General features: G+C 46.4%; 1 protein-coding gene across 3 annotated transcripts in view; it reads right to left on the bottom strand.

Annotated features, from left to right (window-relative positions):
* Window positions 1-25,241, bottom strand: part of nos1apa (nitric oxide synthase 1 (neuronal) adaptor protein a) — a 452,025-nt gene that overhangs the window by 195,352 nt on the left and 231,432 nt on the right. The window lies entirely within an intron of this gene.

A 25,241-nucleotide genomic window follows, 5' to 3' on the forward strand; every position in this document is an offset into this window, starting at 1 on the left:
AATCCTGAAATCAAGCACTAAATCCCAGTCTAACCTCCAGAAGATTGCTGCATCAAGTTACCCAGTCACATGCGACTAATTTTAACCCATGGGTGAATAATAAACACCCAATAACAACATAGACTTGCAGTAATTTTCCATCATGTGTTGCAGCAAATCACCTCAACAATTCATTGTCGCTTCATTGAACACTGAAGTGTTTTTCCTCTCCATTACTGGGCTGTAACTTCCCTTGGAAAAACTTGGCATTTTAATTTTGCAAAATATCCGTGACAAATTCATTATTATTGCTGGTCGCATTCTCACGCCCAGCCTATCGCACTGGTTTCTGACATGAGTTTACAGAAGGATTACAGATCCTGTGACATTCAAATCACGTTTTTAAAAAATAGTCAATTAGATTTTTCTTCCCCTTCCCCCAATTCAAACAATTTGCTCAGGTCCCTTCATGATCTTGGGTGCGATTTAACTACCTTGTCCAGCCCAATTTGGTGTTGGGATGAGGCCATTGAATCTGGCGAGAGGAGAGGCCTCTCACGGGATTTGCGACGCTCGAAATGCCTCGCGAGATTTAACGGAGTCTCACGAGATGTCGTGATCTGGATCTCGCCCTCACTGGGCGTGACCCAGATCAGCATCTTAAAATGAGTCATTAGACTAATTTAAATATGCATTCATGGGATTTTCCCAGCGCCCGGGACCTGACGGCTGTGCCTGGGAGACCTTGGCAGGGCGACATTTAGCACTGGTTTCCACAAATGTGGTCCAATTGTACGGGGGGTGGCGGTCTCCCAGGCCATTAGAGATCCCCGTATCGTTGGCAATAGAGCAGGGTGACACCCTGACACTCCCACTGGCACCTTCCAGGGAACCCTGTCAATGCTACCCTGTCACTGCGGGGGTGACACGCTGGAGGTGCCAGAGTGCCTCGGTGTCAGGGTGGCACTGCCAGGCCTCTGGCCCAGTGGGCCTTCCTGAGGTGTTGGGGGGGGGTCGTCAAAACAGAGGTGGGGCTGAAAGGAAGGGGGAAACGATCGGGACAGCCAGACAAAATGGCTTTCCTGCTGGTCTTGCCACCAAGAAATGACCGTAAGTGCGGCCTCGGCGGAAACTCCCCAAAACGGGACAGAGATTTTTTTTTTCTTCTGGATAAATCACGTCCCTAGTGAAATGTAAAATTGGATTGCCCTGAAGACTTCTCATTTCTGAAGTAAATAATAGCAAGTTACATAATTTTTCCACACATCATCAACTTCCAGCAAAATTAGGATACAGACGAGGCTACAATGCTCCTTCAGGCCCCCGAGGAAAGTTTCTCTTTGATGCCGTGGCCGGGCTTGAGAACCCACCAGATGGTGATGCTAATATGTCATTTCCTGGGTGCTCCATTCCATGGAAGAAGGAATGTCTTTCTTGCAGAATTTTGTCACAATTTCTGGGACTGAGGCCGGGGGCAGGCTGCCCAGAAATCCCTTTAACCACATGCTACATAGAATGACAACGACACATGAAGGGAGCAAGTAATATTGAAAAACAACAAAACCACACAGCATGTTATACCATGCACCATCACATTTAATTTTAAACTCAGCCAGGCCTTTCGAATGAGATGCCACAAGTTCAAATCCCATCATGGTGATCACAAGACCCATCTGGTTCACCAATGTCCTTTAGGGAAGGAAGTCTTGTCTGTCCTCTTTGCATCTGCATTCAAGAAGGCAGCTCACCAATAAAATGCATTTTTAAAAAAAGGCAGCTCACCACCACCTTCTCAAAGGCAAATCAAAATAGGCAATAAATATCGGTCTTGTCAATAATGCCCACATCCCATGAAGGAATAAACAAAATGATCCATTGGCAAAAGAACCAAAGATGAGAGAATTGAATTTTAATATAGTGAGTTGTTAGGATTTAGAAAGCACTGCCTGAAAGTGCGTTGGAAGCAGATTTATGAAAAAGAATTGGATAAAGACTTAACCATAAAAAGTTACATGGCCATGGGGAAAGAGCAAAGGTTTGGGACTAATTGGATAGCTTGTTGAAGGAGCCGGCACAGACAAGATGGGCAGAATGACCACTTCTGTACGATGTAATTTTATGAACAACAAGAAGCAGCTCAGTTGTACTCACTGTAAACCTGTTCCTATCATAGTACTTTCAAGTTTGACATAAATGCAGCTTCACACACACACACACACACACACACACAATCATGTTGCCAATGGAAAAAGCATCAGACTTAAACCTGTTTTGCACCAGTGAACATATAGGCCAGGATTCTGTCTTGCCCGCTGGCAGGACAAACAGGGGTTATGGGAAGAATACAGAAGAATGGGGATGAGAAACATATCAGCCATGGTTGAATGGAGGACCAGACTCAATGGGTCAAATGGCCAAGTTCTACTCCTATGTCTTATCGTCTTATGCAAGCCCCTTCAGTTTTGTGGGGAGGCCCAATAGAATAATTGGCCACAGTGGAAATTCCCCATGATTAAGGTCTCCGGCGGTGGAATTCCCGCCCACATGGAGGTACCAGCCAATCACTGGCCAACTGTTCCTCATGCCACGAGTGACAATGCTACTGGCGGCAACACACCCACCAGAGACCATGGCAACCCAGACCAAAGAAACGTGATGGCGGGATTGGCATTGTGGGATGGGGGTCGTGGCAGAGGCTCATTAATGAGTCTAAATTACCTCCTGCCAGCGATAATTAAAAGTTCTGTGTCAGCTCCTTCCACTTAAGTGGCGGAGGCTGACACCTCTCCCATGAATAATTGAGCCTAGTCAGCAGGTTCCAGTTATAACCCTTGTGAAGACCACAGGCGATCGCAGATTGATCTCCCCGTGGGATTCATGGAATATGAATTCTCATGTTGAATGGGTGGAGTACCGCTCAATAGGGGTTCATCAGGGGGCCTTAAATATTGACACCCAGACCCAGAGTTCCACATAGTCCCGGAATGGGATATTTGTTGGGACATTTATTTTGTACACCGCGTCTGAAGCTTTATTTGTGTTGGAGAATAAGCCTGCTTTGCCTTTTAGCCTGCGCCTTCTGGAATTACTATAGTTCCCATGTGATGGACTGCATTAAATTTAGCCCACAGGAAAGATTAAGTGAACGCTATAATGGATATTATTCAGTACAATTTTAATTTGCTCCCAATTGCAGTCGTTGAGGCGAGTACCACAGATGTTAAGTTACAAATGATGCCGGGTGGCACAGCGGCGCAGTGGTTAGCACTGCTGCCTCACGAGATCGAGGACCCAGGTTCGGTACTGGGTCACTGACTGTGTGGAGTTTGCACATCTCCCCGCGTCTGTGTTGGTCTCACCCCCACAACCCAAAGATGCGCAGATTGGCCACGCTAAATTGCCCCTTAATTTAAAAAAAATGAATTGGGTACTTTCAATTTTTCGAATAGAAGTTACAAATGAACTCAATGCCACTGTCAATTGCTGATAAGTGAGCCAGGCGGTCGTTACTACACCACCTGGAAAACACCCCACATGTATTGGGACCTTACTCAGTTTCAAACACTTTCTCATTGGTCCCACCCTTGGAAAGGGTTGTGGGGGTTACAGGGAGAATGTGCAAAGTCCACACAGATAGTGACTCAGGCCCGGGATCGAACCCGGATCCTCGGCAGCGTGAGGTAGCCGTGCTACCACTGTGCCATCATGCAGCCCGGAATGCCACACAACTTTAGGATCGGGGACTGGCTCGACACAATGAATGGAAAGTGTTGACTGTGTGGATGGCCTTAAATGAAAATGTTGTTAGGAACTGGGGGTAAATTCCCAATCCAGTGTGAAGCTATGTTCAGTAGTTTTCGACAGATAGTCCTACATTAATGAGCACTAGATGGCTCCCTTTGGAGTAAATGCCAGCATTAGTTCCAGACCTCATTACAATCTTGGTCAACATACGGGCAAAAGAGCCGAAATCCAGAGGGCAGGTGTGTGTGACTGCAAGGCAGTATTCGACTGAATGGAGCACCAAGGAGCTTCAGTATAATTGAAGACAATGGGAATCGGAATAAACTCTCTGGAGTCATATCTAGCGTAAGCATCTTGTCCCCAGGGATCACTGCAGACCTTCCTCAGCATATTGTCCGAGGCCATCTCCAGCTGCTTCATCAATGACCGTACTTACATTAGGTCAAAAGTGTTTTCCTTATTCCTACATAGGATGTGGGCGTCGCTGGCTGGATCGGCAATCATTGCCCATCTATATTTACCCTGTACCAAAGGGCTTGCTAGACCATTTTGGAGGGCAGTTTGAGTCAACCACATTGCTGTGGGTCTGGTGTCACATGCAGCCCAAACTAGGTAAGGACGACAGTAATGAACCCGATAGATTTTTACAACAATGAACGATAGTTCTGTGGTCACCGTTACTGAGACTAGCTTTCAATTTCATAATTTATTCATTAGAGGACAGCACGTTGAAACACTTGTTAGCACTGCTACCTCGAAGCGTCATGGTCCCAGGTTCAATTCCCACCTTGGGTGACTGTCTGTGTGGAGTTTGCATATTCCCCTTATGTCTGCGTGGGTTTCCTCCGGGTGATCTGGTTTATTCCCACAGTCCTAACATGTGCAGGTTAGGTGAATTTGACAAGTTAAATTGCCCCTTAGTGTCCAAAGATGTGGAGATTAGGTGGGGTTACGGAGATGGGGGGGGGGGGGGGGGGGGGGGGGGGGGGGTAGGGATTCTATGATCTTTAATTCTACCAGCTGTCCGGGGGAGACTTTAACCCATGTCACCAGAGTGTTAGCCTGAGGCTCTGGATTATTCATCTAATGACATTACCACTGCACCACCATCTTCTCTCTCTCGCTCTCCTTCCCCCCCCCAACCGGACCCCTCCATGATGGCTGTACAGCGTTCAGTTCCATTTGTCTCAGATACTGAAGCAATCCGTGTATATATGCAGTAGGTCTGTAAATAAAAGCAGCTAAATATCACCACAGCAATCTAAGCGTTTATTAAAACATAACATGCCTTTCCCAAAGGTGCAGGAGGAGAAGTTGGAGGGGTTGGGTGCGCCGATTGAGCTGGAGGAGCTAGTTAAGGGGATCGGGCAGATACAGTCAGGGAAGGCACCGGGGCCGGATGGGTTCCCGGTGGAATTTTATAAAAAGTTTGTGGACCTAGTGGACCCCTTGCTGGTGCGGACACTCAATGAAGCGTGGGAAGGGGGGACTTTGCCCCCGACGATGTCGCGGGCGCTGATCTCGTTAATTTTAAAGAGGGACAAGGACCCCTAGCAGTGTGGTTCATACAGGCCCATATCTCTCCTCAACGTGGATGCTAAGGTGCAGGCAAAAATCCTGGCCACCAGGATAGAGAACTGTGTGCCAGGGGTTGTGCACGAGGACCAGACAGGTTTTGTGAAGGGAAGGCAGCTGAACACGAATGTGCGGAGATTGTTGAATGTCATCATGATGCCGGTGATTGAGGGGGAGGCAGAGATGCTGGATGCAGAGAAGGCCTTCGATAGAGTGGAGTGGGGGTACTTATGGGAGGTGTTGGGGAGGTTTGGATTTGGTGAAGGGTTCATTAGATGGGTAAGGCTGCTATATGAGGCCCCGACGGCGTGCGTGGTCACGAATAGGAGGAGGTCGGAGTACTTCCGGCTTTACCGAGGGACCAGGCAGGGTTGCCCCCTGTCCCCCTTGCTGTTTGCACTGGCAATCGAGCCGCTGGCGATGGCGTTGGGGGATTCAGAGAGGTGGAGAGGCTTGGTGCGAGGTGGAGAGGAACATAGGGTGTCATTGTATGCCGATGACCTGTTACTGTATGTGGCGTACCCGGTGGGAGGGATGCCGGGGGTGATGGAGTTGCTAGCTGAGTTTGGGACCTTTTCGGGTTATAAATTAAATTTAGGCAAGAGTGAGGTGTTTGTGGTGCACCCTGGAGACCAGGAGGAAGGAATTGGTAGGCTCCCGCTTAGGCAGGCAGGGGAGAGCTTTAGGTACCTGGGGGTGCAGGTGGCCAGGGACTGGGGGACTCTTCACAAGCATAATTTCACCAGACTTGTAGATCAGATGGAGGAGGAGTTCAAGAGGTGGGACATGCTGCCATTATCGTTGGCGGGGAGGGTACAGTCCGTCAAAATGACGGTGCTTCCGAGGTTCTTGTTCCTCTTTCAGTGCCTGCCCATCTTTATCCCCAGGGGTATAAATTCAACACTCTCCTTCTTTAGGAGAGTGACTAGCAGTATTCTGAGCTTAGTGTGGGCGCATGGGACTACGAGGGTGAAGAGGGTGTTCCTGGAGCGAGGGAGGGATAGAGGCAGGCTGGCACTGCCCAACCTTCTGGGGTACTATTGGGCGGCAAATGTGTCAATGGTGCGTAAATGGGTGATGGAGGGGGGAGGGGCGGCGTGGAAAAGAATGGAGATGGCGTCATGTAGAGGTACGAGCCTGGGTGCCATGGTAACGGCGCCGTTGCCGCTCTCCCCTAAGAGGTTTACCACAAGCCCAGTGGTGGCAGCGACCCTAAGAATCTGGGGACAGTGGAGGCAGCTAAGGGGGGAAACAGGGGGCTCGATGGAGGCTGCACTGGGTGGCAACCATCGGTTCATCCCGGGGAACAAGGATGGGGGAGTTAGGGGGTGGCAAAGGGCGGGCATCAGCAAATTGAGGGACCTGTTTATTGGCGGGAGGTTTGCGGGCCTGGGGGAACTGGAAGATAAATTTGGCCTTCCCCAAGGGAACATGTTCAGATACCTGCAGGTAAAGGCGTTTGCTAGGCGACAGGTAGAGGGATTCCCTTTGCTGCCCTCGCAGGGGACGATGGACAGAGTGCTTTCGGGGGTGTGGGTAGGAGAGGGGAAGGTGTATGACATCTATAAGGTAATGCAGGAGGTGGAGGAGTCGTCAGTGGAGGAGCTGAAGGCTAAATGGGAGGAGGAACTCGGGGAGCAGATAGAGGACGGGACTTGGGCGGATGCCTTGGAGAGAGTCAACTCTTCCTCCTCATGTGCGAGGCTTAGTCTCATCCAATTTAAGGTGCTGCACCGGGCCCACATGTCCGGGACTAGGATGAGTAGGTTCTTTGGGTGTGAGGATAGGTGCACCAGATGTTCGGGGAGTCCAGTGAACCACGCCCATATGTTCTGGGCATGCCCAGCACTGGAAGAATTCTGGAAGGGGGTGGCGGGGACGGTGTCGAGGGTGGTTGGATCCAGGGTCAAACCAGGGTGGGGATTCGCGATTTTTGGAGTTGCGGTAGAGTTGGGAGTGCAGGAGGCGAAAGAGGCCGGTGTCCTGGCCTTTGCGTCCCTAGTAGCCCGACAAAGGATTCTGCTACAGTGGAAGGATGCAAGGCCCCCAAGTGTGGAGACCTGGATCAGTGACATGGCGGGATTTATAAAACTGGAAAGGGTCAAATTTGCCCTGAGAGGATCAATACAAGGGTTCTATAAACGATGGCAGCCTTTTCTGGACTTCCTGGCGCAAAGATAGGTAACTTGGTCAATAACAGCAGCAACGCTGGGGGGGGGTTGTGTTCCTTATTGTAGTGTCTATTCTGTAACTTTATATTGTGTTAATTTGCGTGTTGTGCATGGGGGTGGGGCGAATGTTTATGATTGTTAATATTATTGTTATTTTTGGTATTTTACTATGGTGCGTTATTGTTGTATAAATTCAACATTTTCAATAAAAATTATTTTTTAAAAAAACATAACATGCCTCAAGAGTCATAAACTGGGATTTTGTCAATTTGTCCAGTGGACAGGATCAGAAAATTCTACCCATCCAAAGCTCCCTCCTGACTGGGGAGTCAGTGAAATTAAAGAACTTCTGCTTTTGGACAGATGGTGAGAAAATAAAAAGAGTTCAGTTTTTCCTTCCTACCCTGTCCTTAGCACTTTAAAGGCACTCCAAAAAACCTCATAGCTTGGGAATGAGCTTGGGAATCCCAGAATCGGAACCTGCCTGCTATTTTTAAAAGGCTCCCGAGTCAATGCGACTCAGTAAAAATCTAAACCCATGTCTCTAATGATCAATGATGTGGCGATGTCGGCGTTGGAATGGAGCGAGCCTGAGCCTCAGGTGAGGAAGGAGCAGTGCTCCGAAAGCTAGTGATTTTAAACAAACCTGTTGGACTTTAACCTGGTGTTGTCAGACTTCTTACTCTAATAATCAAGCACAGGATTCCTTATGCATTTTTAACCACTTTCTCAACCTGCCTTTCCACCCTCAATGATTGGTACACAGGTGCCTGCTCTCCCTTCAGAATTGTATCCTTTATTTTATATTGCCTCTCCTAATTTTCTCTACCAAAATGTATCACTAAACAGTCGTTGCATTCAATTTCATCTGCCACATGTCTACCTATTCCATTAAACTATGTCCCCTTGAAGTCTATTGCTATCCCCCTCACAATTTACAACACCTCCAAGTTTTGAAATTATAAAAAAATAAATAATCTTTATTGTCACAAGTAGGCTTACATTAACACTGCAATGAGGTTACTGTAAAAGACCCGGGTCGCTACGTTCCGGCACCTATTCGGGTATACGGTGGGAGAATTCAGAATTCTCAGCTGGTACGGGAATTGAACCCCGCTGCTGGCATCACAAACCAGCTGTCTAGCCCACTGAGCTAAACCAGCCATGTGCTCAGTACATTTCAGTCTAAGTCAATATATATCAGTGGTCCTAATACCAATCCTGGGGAACCCCATTGTATACCTTCCGCCAGGCTGATAAGCCACTATCCAATACCAATCTCGTCACTCAGCCAACTTTGTATCCATGCGATCACTGACCATTTCATTTCATCAGCTTCAACTTTGCTGACAAGCCTAATATATGGTACTTAATCAACTGTCTTTTGGAAGTCCATATGGACCAGATCTATGCTATCGGTTACCTCATCAGAAAACTCAGATCAAGTTAGTTCAACCCAATTTCTCAATAAGAAATCTCTACTGGCTTTCCTTTTTTTTACATTTTTTTAATATAAATTTAGAGTACCCAATTAATTTTTTGCAATTAAGGGGCAATTTAGCGTGTTCAATCCACCCAGCCTGCACATCTTTGGGTTGTGGGGCAAAGCCCACGCAAACACAGGGAGAATGTGCAAACTCCACATGGACAGTGACCCAGAACCGGGATCGAACCTATGTAGCCATCTAAGATGGTCACCTGCAAAGGACCATGGGAATTATGGCCAACCCAGGACTCAGACAGATACACAGCCTATGTGTATCTAAGACACAGGTGACCAGACCTGATCGAAACCCCCGCTCGTTTGCATTTTAATGGCCCATTTTCCCAGGACATTAGAACTCTAGTCAAGCAATCGGTACAGCCACAGACTGGTCGGCGTCACTCCCCTTACTCAGAAAGCACAACTGCCAAGGTCAATGACCGCTAAGGACCCACCCAGCTACCAAGGCACCTGCCCCTTTATTGGCTGAATTCGAAGAGAGTGATCAGAGCCCTGTCGAACTATTGGGTCCAAGGTTAAGGACCGCCCCAAAGAGCGTGAAATCTCAGAGGGATAAAAAAGGACACAGCCATGTGTTCTGTCTCTTTTGGACCTGGCCTGTGCCAACACAATTGCAGCAGGAACAGCCAGTTAAGTTCAAGACCAACGATTGCTACCTGACGGATGAGCCCAGCAGAGACAGAGTCACTTTTTTCGAACCAGCCAAGTGAAATCCAGATAAAGGCCTTATCCATTTGCACAGTGCCGGTCGCCCTGAAGTTAAGTATAGGTTATTGTAGCTGATAGGTGTAGTTTAACTCGTAGTAGATATTGTGCTTGCACATTGAGCTAACTCTTGTGTATGTAAATAAACCATCTTTTGAACTAACTAACTGGTTGTGTGGTCATTTGATCGATATAAGGGAAAGGCTTGTGGTTCACTAAGATAAATAGAAATACCCACAGTATTGGCGACGCTGTTGGGACCGAGACAGAGTAACACCTGGGACCTCGGCGCTGTGAGGCAGCAGTGTTACTCACTGCGCCACCGTGCTGCCCTGGCTTTCCTTTATTAATGTTTTCTAAATTAATGTTAATTTTGTCCCTCATTATCATTTTCAAAAGATTAAACGGACTGGCCTATTGTTGCCAAGTTTATCTTTTTGAACAAGGGTGCAACATTTGCAATTCTCCAGTCTTAAAGAAGGCATACAGCCTCAAAGTTTTAACTCTATTTTCGCTCTCCACAGATGCCGCCAGGCCTGCTAAGCTTTTCCAGCATTTTCTCATTTTTGTTTCAGGTTCGAGCATCCCGCAGCACTTTGTTTTTTACCATGTCCAAGGAGCATTGGAAGATTATGCTGAGCATTTCTGCAATTCCCACACTTACTTCCCTCAGCACCCTCATATACATCCCAAACAGTCCGGTGACCTATCCACTTTGAGTGCAGCCAGTCTTGCTGATGCTTCCTTCCATCAATTTTGAGCCCATCCAGGATCTGAACTGCCTTCTCATTCACTATGACTCTGGCAGAATCTTCTTCCTTGATAAAAGGCAGATCTAAAGTACTCATTTAGTACCTCTGCCATGCCCTCTACTTTCATGAGTAAATTCACTTTTTGGTCCCTACTCCTCCTCTCGTCACCATTTTACTATTTATATGCCTACAGAAGATTATATGCATACAGAAGGCTGCCATTCTCTACTCATACTCTCTCATTGCCTCTTTTATTTTATTTTTCACTTTCCCTCTAAACTTTGAATATTAATTTTACAAACAAATCGCAGGAAATATAGTCAAGGCCTGTAGTTTGCAATTGCCACAAAATGGAAACACAAAATACAGGTAAATAACCCCAATAATAAAAAAAAGCAAATTCGATGCCCTCAGCCCCTTTACCAGCAAACCAGGTTCTAAACATATAACATTATGAGACGTAACTACCATCAAAATATTCACCAGAAACACATGTTGATCCCTTACAAAGCAACCCTTCAGAATATAATTTTTTTTTTTAATTATGAAAATATTTTACACTTCAGGAACTACTGCATTTCTCTGCAGAAGATAGGCTGAAGGGTTGATCTTTGAAATTAGAAGGGGCTTGACAGGGAAGGCATGGGGAATGGGTTTCCTCTTGTGTGGAGTCCAAAACCAGGCAGCATTAGACACAGACATAGAACATATAGCGTCCACCCTATCCACGTAACCCAATAACCCCTCCGAACCTTTTTGGTCACTAATACAAGGAAATTGCTTTAAAAAGATTCAATGAGAAATTCGGGAGAAACTTCTTTATTCAGATGCTGACAGCGTGGATCTTGTTGCCACATGAATAAAAAACTTGCATTTATGTAATGCATTTCACAAGCTCAACCAGGTTCCAAAGCTCTTCACAGCTAATGAAGTAGATTTGAAGTATAGTCTGCTATATTGGAGGAAATGCAGCAGGTAATTTGTACGCAGCAAGGCTCCACAAACAGCAATGTGATAACTACCGGATAATCTGTTTTTGTTAAATGATGTTAATTGAGAGATAAATATTTATCAGGACACCGAGGAGAACTCCCCTGTTCTTCTTCGAAATAGTGTCATGGCATATTTTACACCCACTTGAGAGAGCAGACAATACCCGGGTTTAATGCCACAGAGATTTACAGCCCAACCGTGTCGACGCCAGCCATCAAGCACCTCATTTGAAACATGACATCGCCGATAGTGCAGCACTCCCTCACCACCTCAGTGGTATGTCAGCTTAGAATTTGTGTGAGAGTGGAACTTGAACACAAACTTCTGATTCAGAGGCAAGAGTATTACAGCTTTCACGGCGCCGAGGTCCCAGGTTCGATCCCGGCTCTGGGTCACTGTCCTTGTAGAGCTTGCACATTCTCCCCGTGTTTGCGTGGGTTTTGCCCCCACAACCCAAATATGTGTAGGGTAGGTGGATTGGCCATGCTAAATTGACCCTTAATTGGAAAAAATGAAGTGGGTACTCTAAATTTTAAAAAAAAGAAGAGTATCACAGCTTACACGACAAGGAGTTAAATGGGGCAATTGAGCGAAATAGCATAGATGCATATGTTGAGGAGGTGTTGCTTTTAGTGTTCGATGTGTAGCAAGGTATCCACAGAACTGCTCATGACTTGTCCAAACCAGGATCTTTATAAAAGCACACATGGTAAGGTAAACGTTCTGATACAGAGCAAGTTATCATGGAGTTTCTTTAACTCCTCTGGAACTACCCCTATGCACAACTGTTCTCATGTACGTCTTAAAACCTTCTGCGGATCTCCATATCTGCCCTGAGTGCCTTGTCACATGACCACTGTCTGGAGACCACATGGTGGCTCTGTACCACAACCTGCAGGTTGGAGGTCGCACCACCAACAATGTACAAAATTGTTTACAGGCATATCACCACAGGGGGAGGCAGATATGGACATGCAAGAGAAAGAAATAGAAAGATACGCTAACTGGGTTCGTTGAAGTAAGGCAGAAAGAACGCGTGGAAGAGAAACAGTCAAGCTAAATTCCCCGTTTCTATGCTGTAAGTACTGTGCCACCAAGGCCTGTTGATTTCCAAACAACCAGCCTCCCTGGCGGCAGACACTGTCCCGTGGAATATTTGATTACTTCAGTCTGTAGTAATCCCTACATCGTACAAGGATAATCTCAAAAGAATGAAAGCTGTACAATGATGAAGGGTTTGTTTGACTCCCCAGTGTTACTATTTATAATAGCTATGTGCTCCTGATTGATCAGTCAGTACCACAGTGTAGGCACTCAAGTTCAAACTGTCTGCACTTGCATGACGTCAATTAACTCCATGGCGCATGGTAATATTGTTCAGTTCCCTACAGGACCTCAGGCACAAGACAATCCTCCCCCACCCCGCAATACCCCACCCAGCAGTTCAGAAATCCAAGTTTGTTTCTCCCCCTGCCCCAGATACTTCTTTTGACTAATTTCTACGGGCAGTTTTCGAATGGGAGTTTTCCCTGGGTATTTCTGTCATGTTAGCCAGAGCTCCTTAACTTGTTCTGAGAGTTAAGTGTATTTATGAGAAATTGTTGACTGGTCGCCAGCCATATTCTTTGATCTTACTCGAGCGTGCATTGATCTGGCAATAATGACCATTCCAGCGCGTTTTATTTCAACTGAGAGTGGATTAAAGGGCGATGCACAGCTGAATGCTTTAATCAACTCGTTGTCTCTGACTCAACCATAAAGCTTACTGAGACGTGCCTTAGTATCCCAAGATAATTCTGCATTCAAAAATCCAAGCCTTGGCTGTACATTAACCCTTCCCACTCTAGGCCCTTGGGATGGTCATTTCCTACAATCTATTTGCAGATGCGGATTAAAGTGCAAGTGTGGCTCAGTAGCACACAAAGGTGAAAAGACAGCATGCTTGACCATGCAGGGTATTATGCTCTAGTGCTAAAGCATTAAATGGCAGAATGTTCAAATTATACTGCATAGCATATGTGAAATTCCAGGCTGCAAGAAATCAAACCAGGGAACATAAAAGCTGAAATGTATTGGATGTCCTGCATGATCAATAAAGTCATCAAAAATGAAATCTTGGACAATGATGTAATCATGTAAATCGTCATGGCTGACAAAATGTGTGCCGCACAATGTGAGAATAGTAAATAATCACTGTTGATCCAACCTTCCAGATACATGGCAACTATCATGGGACTTATAAACCCCAGGATTGGAGGTCAGTTATCTCAGCCCGGAACTTCACTGCAAGAGTTTCTCAAGGTAGTGTCCTAGGCCTAACCATCTTCAGCTGCTTATCTATAACCTCCTTCCGACTAAAGGTCAGAGGTGGGGATGTTCGCTGATGACTGCACAATGTTCAACACCATGCGCGACTCCTCAGACACTGAAGCAGCCCATGGGCAAATGCAGCAAGGCCTGAACAACATCCAGGCTTGGGCTAACAAATGACAAGTAGCATTCATGACACACAAGTGCCAGACAATGACCATCTCCAATAACAGAGAATCAAACAATCGTCCCTTGACATTCAATGGCATTACCATCGCTGAATCCCCCGCAATCATAGAAATTACAGTGCAGAAGGAGGTAATTCGGCCCATCGAGTCTGCACCGGTCCTTACAAAGAACACCCTACTCAAGCCCACGTATCTACCCTATCCCCGTAACCCAGCAACCCCCACAATTAACCTTTTTTGGACACTAAGGGTAATTAAACATGGCCAATCCACCTAACCCGCACATCTTTGGACTGTGGGAGGAAACCGGAGCACCCGGAGGAAACCCACGCACACACGGGGAGGATGTGCAGACTCCACACAGACAGTGACCCAAGCCAGAATCGAACCTGGGACCCTGGAGCTGTGAAACAATTGTGCTAGCCACTATGCTACCGTGCTGCCCAAATCAACTTCCTGGAGGTTACCATTGATCAGAAACTGAACTGAACTAGCCACATTAATACTGTGGTTGCCAGAGCAAGTCAGAGGCTAGGAATCCTACAGCAAGTAACTCATTTCCTGACTCCCCAAAGCCCTTCCACCACCTACAAGGCACAAGTCAGGAGTGTAATGGAATACTCTCCACATGCCTGAATGAGTGCAGCTCCAATAACACTCAAGAAGCTCAACACTATCCAGGACAGAGCAGCCTGCTTGATTGGCACACCTTCCACAAAAATTCACTCCCTCCACCACCGAAGCACATTAGCAGCAGTATTTACCATCTACAAAACACACTGCAGGAACTCCCCAAGGTTCCTTAGGCAGCACCTTCCAAACCCACAACCACTACCATCTAGAAGGACAAGGACAGCAAATACATGGAAACACCACCACCACCTGGAAGTTCCCCGCCAACTCACTTCCCACACTGACTTGGAAATATATCATCATTCTTTGACTGTCGCTGGGTCAAAACCATACAATTCCCTCCTTAATAGCACAGTGGGTGTACCTACAGTTCAGGGATTGCAGCGATTCAAGAAAGCAGCTCACCACCACCTTCTCATGGAAAATTAGGGATGGACAACAAATGTTGGCCGAGCCTGCAAAACCCACATCCCGTAAAAGTGAATTTTAAAAAAGTATAATCACCACATGAATGGTTTTCATCCGATGACATTCTTCCCATCCTGTGTAAGAACCTTCATCAATCCATCAACATTTTAAACTACAAGGACCATACCAAATAAAGCTACGGCTACAGAACGTGTTAACAGAGTATCCTCATCCTGCGAGAAGTTTGCGCGACCTTACATTGAACAGCAGACAAGAATGTGAGCAAACTTTCTCAGTGACTCATCTCTCAGCTAAGGGAAAGAGGCAGTGCTAAGGTTTGTAAATATGCCCCACTACGCTCATTTGCTTCACTGTTATGCCGGTTGTTCCTGATCTGCAATCACGCTGCATATACGGGCGGGATTTAATGGAAAGGTTTCTCAGTGTCATTTGTGGTGGGTTTTACTGAGGTTTCCACCATCACAATCTAGTGACACTTAGGGCGGGATTCTCCAGAAAGATTTCTAAGTGGTGTAGTGAGCAGGAATTGTCGCGAGCTTACCGGCGCTTAGTCCAGTGAGGCCAGCCACACTATTCAATGTTAATTAGTCCATTTAACGAGATCCCATGGCCTTCTCGCCACAATTGAAGGCTTGCCAGCTGATTCGCCCGCTCCGTGCTTGCCAGCTAACAGGGTCGAGAAGCACTTAAGCAGCATCTCAACCAATCTCAGCCAGCTCGCAACAATGGCATCCAGATGATCAGCCCAAGATTTGGGGGATGCAGATTTGGGGAGGCTCCGAGATGCTGTGGAGGCCAGGACGGATGTCCTGTTGCCCCGAGGGTCCCGGAGAGTCAGCCAGTACAGCCTGGGACGAGCTGGCGGCAGCTGTGAGTGTTAGGAGTGTGACCAGGAGGACCGGCCTCCAGTACTGGAAAAGATCATCAAGGTGTGATCGGAATGCTAGGCAATGACTCCCACATGCTACATGACCCATCCACACACGGGAATCCACTTGAGTTGTGTGAAGTGGTCGTTTAACCATGATTGTCAATTCTCTAGAGGCTATAGCCTTCAGCTGCACGGCAGTTGATGGGGGTTTGGGTGGTCGGTGGGGCAGACGGGCGGGGACAAGGGTTCCCCGGAACATGTACACATGATCCAGGGGTTGGAATGGTTGGGCCATGTGCGGTTGCCCTCCCAGAGCCTACCCCCCACCATCCCATGGTGGCCCACACCTGCGAAAGGTCCCGCCACCCCAGCCGAATACTAGGGTCGCAAGCACAGCAACCCCGGGTTCTTTGTCTAAGAGAAAAAATGGCTACTCCTCCTCAGCTGCCCTTCCGCCAGGTACACGTTTTTCAAAAGGAGTATTAATCGGCACCAGCGTGACCACTTGCTGGGGAGGCCACTAAATCGTGACAGGCTGTTGGACATGAGGTGGTTCTCATTACTTGTATGGAAATAGAGCTTAAGTGGTGATAATTGGTTTCTCGCCATGCTATAGCGAGATCCCGATTTCTAGCACGGTAGCCTTGTGGATAGCACAATTGCTTCACAGCTCCAGGGTCCCAGGTTCGATTCCAGCTTGGGTCACTGTCTGTGTGGAGTCTGCACATCCTCCCCGTGTGTGCGTGGGTTTCCTCCGGGTGCTCCGGTTTCCTCCCACAGTCCAAAGATGTGCAGGTTAGGTGGATTGGCCATGAAAAATTACCCTTAGTTTCCAAAATTGCCCTTAGTGTTGGGTGGGGTTACTGGGTTATGGTGATAAGGTGGAGGTGTTGACCTTGGGTAGGGTGCTCTTTCCAAGAGCTGGTGCAGACTCGATGGGCCGAATGGCCTCCTTCTGCACTGCAAATTCTATGATGATGATATCCAGGGTCCCAGGGTCGATTCCCGCTTGGGTCACTATCTGTGTGGAGTCTACACGTTCTCCCCGTGTGCGCATGGGTTTCCTTCGGGTGCTCCGGTTTCCTCCCACAGTCCAAAGATGTGCAGGTTAGGTGGATTGGCCATGATAAATTGTGCTTAGTGTCTAAAAAAGATCAGGTGGGGTTGCTGGGATGGGGTGAAGTCATGGGCTTGGGTGGGGTGCTCTTTCCAAGGGCCGGTGTGGACTCGATGGGCCGGATGGCTTCCTTCTGCACTGTAATTTCTATGATTCTATACTACAGGAGTGGGTCGTTTGGTGCCTGGCGCGGTTCTCTGCCTCTCCCGATATTCAGCAGCCTCATTTCACTCGAGCGAGAGCCCAACGAGGCCAGAGAATCGCGCTCTTAGGCACTTTTTTGGACCCTGGGGAGTTTCTCACCGGTTTAAACTACATTTAGAATTTTGTTCATCGCTGGGAAGCTGAACTCTGAGCTTGGACCGTCATTTTGAAAGGTGTCCCGATCTCAAAGTGAGGTTGTGGGTCCTCCACCTCCCTCAATGGGCAATGTTGCCCCCTATACACATAGGCATTACTGCACAGCACGCTCACCCTCTTCCCCTCTCCCCCCCCACCTCTCCAAGTGAGGACATCCTGCAGTGGGGTTCCTGGGGAGGGGGGGGGGGGGTGCCTCCCTCCACACCCCCTTAACAGATTCCACCCTTTCTAGACCCCCACCTGTAACCCCCCAAACCTCCCAGAGGCCCATCTTATCTGCTCTGAACCCCCACCCTTCATATTCTCCCTCCACCCTTCTTTCACGGGCATGGCCCTCCTCGGCCCTAACCCTTGGCAGTGCCACCCTGCCACCCGGGCACCTTGCATTGGCACCCTGGTGGTGCTCCTGCTGGGTCTTTAGTGCCACCCAGGCACCTTGGCAATGCCAGGGTGGCAGTGTTCAAGGGGGAGCGCCCGGGGGCACCCTACATTATCCCTGGCCATCAGGGGTCTCCGATGGCCTAGCAAACATTTTGGTTGCCGTTCCACGTGATCCACATTTGTGTGGACCAGTACTGAACAACCCTTGGCTGTGGCCTTCCTGGGGAGGTTGGTAGATCCTGGGTGGCTAGTAGATACTGGGTAAGCTTGCCTAAGTAGATTTAAACCCTACTTCGGCATGTGCCGTTTAGTCACACCCATATTGGGCGGGATTCTGATTCTGCTGCCTTGGGAGATCTGGGTAGATCTCGTGAGGCGTAATGGCTGCCGGGAAGCCAGCGGGGGGACTCTCCCGACATCTACGCATTGCGCCCTCACTCGAGCGCAATGCAGCCAGTAGATCGCGCCCTATATATCAGCACTGCAAACGGACAGTCCCGACTCCATTGGCAAGGCTGCAACACAAAGGGTGGCAGTACTGGTACCTACACCAGTATAAAGACTTCGTACAGGAGGCTGCTTTTCCACACACCCATACTGTCACACAGTAGAAACTATCAGGCAACGGGGACATTTAGCCAGCTCCACGGGCCACTGGATTTCCGCATGTGGAACGGGACTGATGAGCTTTTAAATTTACAGGGTTCCAGGCATGAACAGATCTCACATCCGTGTCACTCATGATTGCAGCTTCAAACATAGACAGAGCAGATGGACGAGTACAGGGCAGCCCCAATAGAATGTCCGTGTGGAAATTGTTCACAATATATTAAAAAACAAGCACAATTAATTCCCATCTGCTTTGCCAGAATAGGGGGTGATTTCTGAATGGAACAGGATGAATTAAGTCTGTGTGCTGTGTTTGAATGATCTGCCGTATGACATTTCCTTCACACACTGGTCACAGTGCAGCCAAGCACTTAAGGCACAAGGCCATTTAAAAAAAAAAACAATGGTGTCCATTTAGTTTGGACGATAAGACATCATCTCTGCGTCAACTGTCTATTTACAGCGCTAAAATTGGTCTCTAATTCTACAACTCGCAATATACCAGCACCTCTGTTGCATCCCAGCCACTGCGCCTTGACCTGCTGGGAGAGGACCATGCGGCACCTATGTCAGAGGTGTGAGGTCGGAGCCACACCGAAGGTCAGTCCTCCAAGTCAGAGGGCGAGAGTCAGTTCTACGGTGTAAAAAACACCTTATGTTATGGGAATAAAGAGAAACAAAACAATGCAGACACACAATATGAACTTCAACTGTGGAGAATCATGATCTGCTGGATGGAAGGCAGCCAAGTATCATGGACAGACATCAGTGAATGATAAGTCCCATGAACCATAAGGACAGGAGGCTGACTAACAATCTGACCGGCAAATTCTGTCACTGGAATAAGGCACCGGAGTTTAGCAGCATAAACTCTGAAAGACAATGAACAAACATTGCTCTCTCCGGCAGAGTTTTATGTACTGTAATTCACAAGAGTTCCATTTTTCTTAAGAAAGCCAGATGTCTATAACCTCACCACCAGAGACCATTAAAGAACGAGTTTCATTATCCAAAAGGTTTGTAAAATATCCAGTAAAGTTTTCAAATTAAAATTCCAATTAATTCAAGCCCATTAAGTTGGATCGTTAATAAAAAAAATGATGAACTGGATTTCCAGATGCCCATCTTGAAAACCAGTTTTATTGACAAAAGGGAAAGGTTGAAACGTTTAGTTTTCATCTTGGCGTTGCTGTTTTCATTTTTGTTCCATAATTCTTTTTAAAAAAAACATGAATGAATTTGTAAAGCAATGGATAGATAAAATCTGTGAACAGGCTTGGCATGGGACATGGCAAATTCCAGGTTCAGATTGGATGGTATATTGAGGCCATACTGTCATGTGACAGGAGAGTGTTGTCAAGTTTCTCTTTGAAACAAAGACACCTTTCAACCTTTATACGTTCCTGTGTTCAATCAGTGAATGATAATCGGATGTAAAACCAGGAATAATAAGCCATTGGTCCACTTTTCTAGTTTCATAGATGCTGTCTGACGGAATGTGCTCAATATCAACAACAACTGGGCAGCACGGTGGCACAGTGGTTAGCACTGCTGCCACACAGCACCAGGGACACGGGTTCAAATCCAGCCTCGAGTGACTGTCTATGTGGAGTTTTTATGTTCTCCCCTTGTCTGTGGGTCTCCTCCGGATGCTCTGGTTTGCTCCCACAGTCCAACGATGTGCAGGTCAGGTGGATCGGACTTAATAAATTGTCCCTTAATGTTCAAAAGGTTAGGTGGGGTTACTGGGTTACTGAGATGGGATGGGGGTGTGGGCCAAGATAGGGTGATCTTTCGAAGGGTCTGTGCAGACCCAATGGGCCGAATGACCTCTTCGGCACTGTAGGAATTCTATGATTCTACAAACTTGGATTTGGACGACACCTTTAACTTAGTAAAATGACCCACGGTGCTTCTCTGCAGTGCAGTCACATAGAATTTGAGACCAGCCACATGAAGTAATAGTAGGGCCAGATTTTCCAGCTCTGCCCAACACTGGGATCTTCAGATCCTGCCGCAAGTCTTTTGACGGGCCCACGATATTCCCCATGGCGAGTGCTGCCAGGGCAGAGCCAGAAGATCCCAGCCAAGAACAGGTGACCAAGCTTTTAGTCAAAGAGGTCGGCTTCAAGGAGCATCTTAAAGGAAGGGAGAGATAGAAGGCAAAGTAATTTCACATTATCATTGAATGGTAACAGCGTTACAGTATAAGGAGGTCATTCAGCCCATCATGTTCATGCTCTCTGGAAGAAGAACTCACCGAGTCTCATTCCCCTGACCTTTTCCCCATAGCCCTGCAGATTTCTTCGCTTCAGCTAAATATCCGATTCCTTTTTGAAGACCTCGATTAAATCTACCTCCGCCCTGCTCTCAGGCACTGCATTCCAGACCCTAACCGCTAGTAAAATAGTTTTCCTTCTATCACTGTTGTTAATTTTGCCATTCACCTTAAAAGATTCTCGACCCTTCTGCCAATGGAAAGAGTTTCTCTCCAGCTCTTCCGTCCAGGCCTTTCATGATTTGCGAACACTTCGATCACCTCTTAAATCTTCTCGTCGCCAGGGAAAACAGTCCCAGCTTCTCCAATCTGCCCACGCAGCTGCAGTCACTCATGCCCAAAACCATCCTTGTGAATATTTTCTTGTACTCCTTCCAATGCCTTCACATACTTTGTAAAGTGTGGTGCCCAGGGTTGGACACAATGCTCCAGTCGAGGCAGCAAATTCCAGAGCTTATGGCTTAGGTAGCTGAAAGCACATTGGTCAATGGTGGTGTGATTGAAATTGGGGATACTCAAGAGGCTGAAATTCGAGGAGGGCAGAGATCTTGGAGGATTATAAGACTGGAGGGGGGTTACTGAGATAAGACACGATTTGAAAACAAGGATGTGTATTTTAAATTCGAAACGCAGGCAGACCAGTTGCATCATGCATTGCAGAGCTCAATAGAATGAATGTGCTGAATATAGAACATCAAGCATAGAGCCACAGAGTCATAGAGTTTTACAGCACAGCAAGAAACCCTACAATCCATTGAACCATCAAGCACCTATCTATGCTCACCCCATTTTCCAACACTTGGTCGGTGGCGGTAGGTTTTTAATTCTGGAATACGTTTTTCCCCAGGGGAAAATCATATGTATCTAATCAAAAGCAAGATGCTATCTATCAGGAATAAAAATTGAAAATGCTGGAAACGCTGAGCATCTGCAGAGAACGTCTTCTCAACCACCCTCATTAAGACAACACATGGTGCAACATTGAATTGGGCAAAGCAGCCGAAGCTCGGATTATTTTTCTTGGTTCCAACTGAGCTATTTTGCCTCGATGATTTTGGTACTGTGTTAGCAGAACTCAGATCTAGGCATGAAGACTGCAACACTGGTTTAAAAAAAAACATGTAATTCATGTATTAAAACCAGGAGTGAGTTCAGAATTCCTGGTTGATGCAGACATCTGCTTTTACTCAAAAATAAATCCAATTAATACTTGGTTATCACCCATCCCTGCAGGCATCTGCACGGATTTTAACTTTTTCAATTGGTACTGTGTGTTAAAATCAATCTCAAACATTCTCCCATTAAAAAGGCATTGTCTCAATCTCACTGTACCCCAGAGTAACCAAAGTTCTTACTTTTGCTCCCTTCCAGAAGAACAAAAATAGATGAACTAATAACTCACCTGATGGCGATTTGTGGGATCTTACTGTGTACAAAGATTTACATATGCAATAGCATTTCAAAATAATTAATTGTGCATTTTGGACATGTTTGAGTGATGTGACAAATATCTGTGTTGTCCTTGTTTCTGAATTTTCTCCAAGTAATTTCCTTACATGCTGAATAAAATTGGCAGCTTGCATAGACAAGTCCTCCTTTTCCCGGATGTACTAAGGCCTGACCATGAGAAGGGTAATATGCAGTAATATACTCTGACATTAGACATGTTTAGTTTCTTTAGAAATAACCAGGATTTCCACAGTTTCTTAATAAGACATTAAGGTCAGAAAATAAACTAACAGGAATACTGACAAAATTAAGTATTTACACTAGTCATTGAAATCAGTTCAAATAACACAGTAAGTTTGGACCAGTTTTTGAAAGGGTTAAACAAAGCAGTCTGTTTTTTTTTGAATGGCATTCTTTGTCAACCTTTCAAGCAACAACTTGCATTTATGTCGCACCTTTAAGATGATAAAACATCCCAGGGTGCATCATGATAGTGGAATCAGACAAAATTGGCACTGAGCCAAAAGCAGAGATCTTGGGGTGGCTGGCCATGCGTTTTATTAATGAGGTAGGTTTTGAGCAGCATTTTAATTAATGATAGAGGTAGAGAGCTTTAGGGAGGAAACTTCAGAGCCTAAGACCTAGATGGCTGAAGGCACGGCTGTCAATAGTGGAACAGAGTGCAATTTGTTGGAAAAGGCATGGTCACATAACCTATACCAATCGTTCTTTTTTTTTTGAAACAAAGTTGGCATTCCACCTACGCAGTTATGTCTTGCCTTCAAGTCACATATCAAAGCCACATATGTCAAACAGTTAAAGCTGGGTATCTGATTACAATGCCCATGCCAGACTAAGGTGCCTGCAACCCTGTGGTATCTTCGGGGTACTATTTTTTCTCAACAAAATCTAGGCAATGAACATGTTCAGGCTGCCGGCCCGTGGGATTACAGCTGAACCTGATTCTCTCATGGTCCAACTCTACCAATCCAGATTAATGTATCGCAATTAGTAATCAGAATTATTTTCCACAACCCAAAGACACTGAGACCAATTACCATGCCTTATCACTTGCCAAAGGGTCAGGTAATTGCTCAAATTAAGGTTAAAATGGAGGCTTTTCTGCATGGTTGAGTAAAATATGGGTGGTATGTTGCATTATCTGGGATTTTAGACTAAAAGAAACAGCAGAAAGGTTGGCATTGAGGTTGAACACGGAAATTGTTTTGGGAAACGTTCTGCAACTGACAGTGAAAGACTGACCAAAACACATGATGTCATGACAGGAAGCAATGCAATATATATTTACATAAGCATATATTCGAATGATTATACTTATTTTATCCAATTTATAACATACTAACCAGTATACTGTCACAATGGTATGTTTTTCCCAGAAGTCAGTAGGAGAGGGCAGTTTATAATGTAAGCCATCAGAGATGAGTGATCGTTCTTCTACAGTATATTATGCAAGGTGGCAAGACAATATGCTGACTACTAGGATATGGCTTTAATCAGGCAATCCTCTGATCTTTCGCAGGTGTTTACAGGAGATCCAAAAATAGGCCACTATGAAAACTGGGCAGGGAGGAGAACTGTTATGAGTCAGATACCTAGGGCTGAAGTTTCATGCCTGGGACAGAAGAGCAGATCTGGGACAATTCCCACTCTCCAAACCCGATTTGGGAGAAGTCCCCAAGATAGTCAGATGTCACTCCGGGCCTTGGTGGGGTGAAATGGGGGTCAGGCCTGGCCCGCTGGTATGGAGGTAAGCTGCGCTAAAAGGCCAGTGCCTGGCCTTACACTGTAAGAAAAAGAATGAAACACTAACAGCCCTCCACCTTCTCCCTACAAACTCCCATGCCCCACCCATACCACCCCATGGCCATCTTATGCCCACACCCACCCACCATGTCCCATTACATCCTCCAAGTCAACCTATGCCGTGCAACCCACCATGGCCCTTTATAGCCCTATGTCAACTACTGCCCATCCAACCCACATTTTGCCCTTATGCCCTCCATTTCACCTCAACCAGTATCCACCATGGGTGGACCTCAGGACCCATGCTGAGATTAAATAGAGTTCTTAAGTATCCATTGATGAAGTCACTGTTTTTTTTTAAACCACTTTGATTAAAAGCCCATGCACCACATTTAAATGCCTTTAATCCCTTATTAGAACAAGAATTTATATTCATAGACTCACTTTCAAAAACCTTACAAGCACTTGGATCTGTCAATCACTATCTGAATTGACACACGCCCCACTCTGATAATGATGGGCTCTGAAATCATTTGGGCAGCACCATTCGTATAACGACACCCCTCAGGCTTATGCTAACAGGCAGAGTGAAATAGCAAGGACTGTTTTTTTCCCCCCAACACAGCAGAGTCTAGTTTCAAATGTTTAAAATGCAGAAGATTTAAATACTAAAAGGAACTATTAGCCCCCTTTGATAGTTCCCTCTGACGGTTCCTTAGCAATGAGTTTTATCTACTTTTAACCCACATTCATGTCCATTTGGGGCTGGTTTAGCACAGTGGGCTAAACAGCTGGCCTGTAATGCTGAACAATGCCAGCAATGCGGGTTCAATTCCTGTACCAGCCTCCCCGAACAGGCGCCGGAATGTGGCGACTCGGGGCTTTTCACAGTAACTTAACTGAAGCCTACTTGTGACAGTAAGCGATTATTATTATTATTTTTAAACAATCCCAAAGGGCACTTGACCCACTTCTATAGGGTACCTGACCTTTACTAAAGACATTCTGTGACGATATCTAAATGGGTGCCTTACCTTTCCAAAGGGTATCCTACCTCTCCAAAGAATCCATTAAGTTCAGACCTTCTCCAGACCGAATGTGCACATAACATTTTTTCCAATCCAACCTTGCAAAACTCAGATCAGACTGAAGGCAGCTCCATTTTAACATGTGAACCATGGGTGTGAATTTTTTTTAATATGATTATACATTTAGTGTACCCAATTCATTTTTTCCAATTAAGGAGCAATTTAGCGTGGCCAATCCACCGAGCCTGCACATCTTTAGGTTGTGGGGGCGAAACCCATGTAAACATGGGGAGAATGTGCAAACTCCACACGGACAGTGACCCAGAGCCGGGATCGAACCTGGGACCTCAGCTCCGTGAGGCTGCAGGGCTAACCCACTGCGCCACTGTGCTACCCGTGGG

The sequence above is a fragment of the Scyliorhinus canicula genome, chromosome 4 (assembly GCF_902713615.1).
Source record: "Scyliorhinus canicula chromosome 4, sScyCan1.1, whole genome shotgun sequence".
Taxonomy (NCBI): Eukaryota; Metazoa; Chordata; class Chondrichthyes; order Carcharhiniformes; family Scyliorhinidae; genus Scyliorhinus; species Scyliorhinus canicula.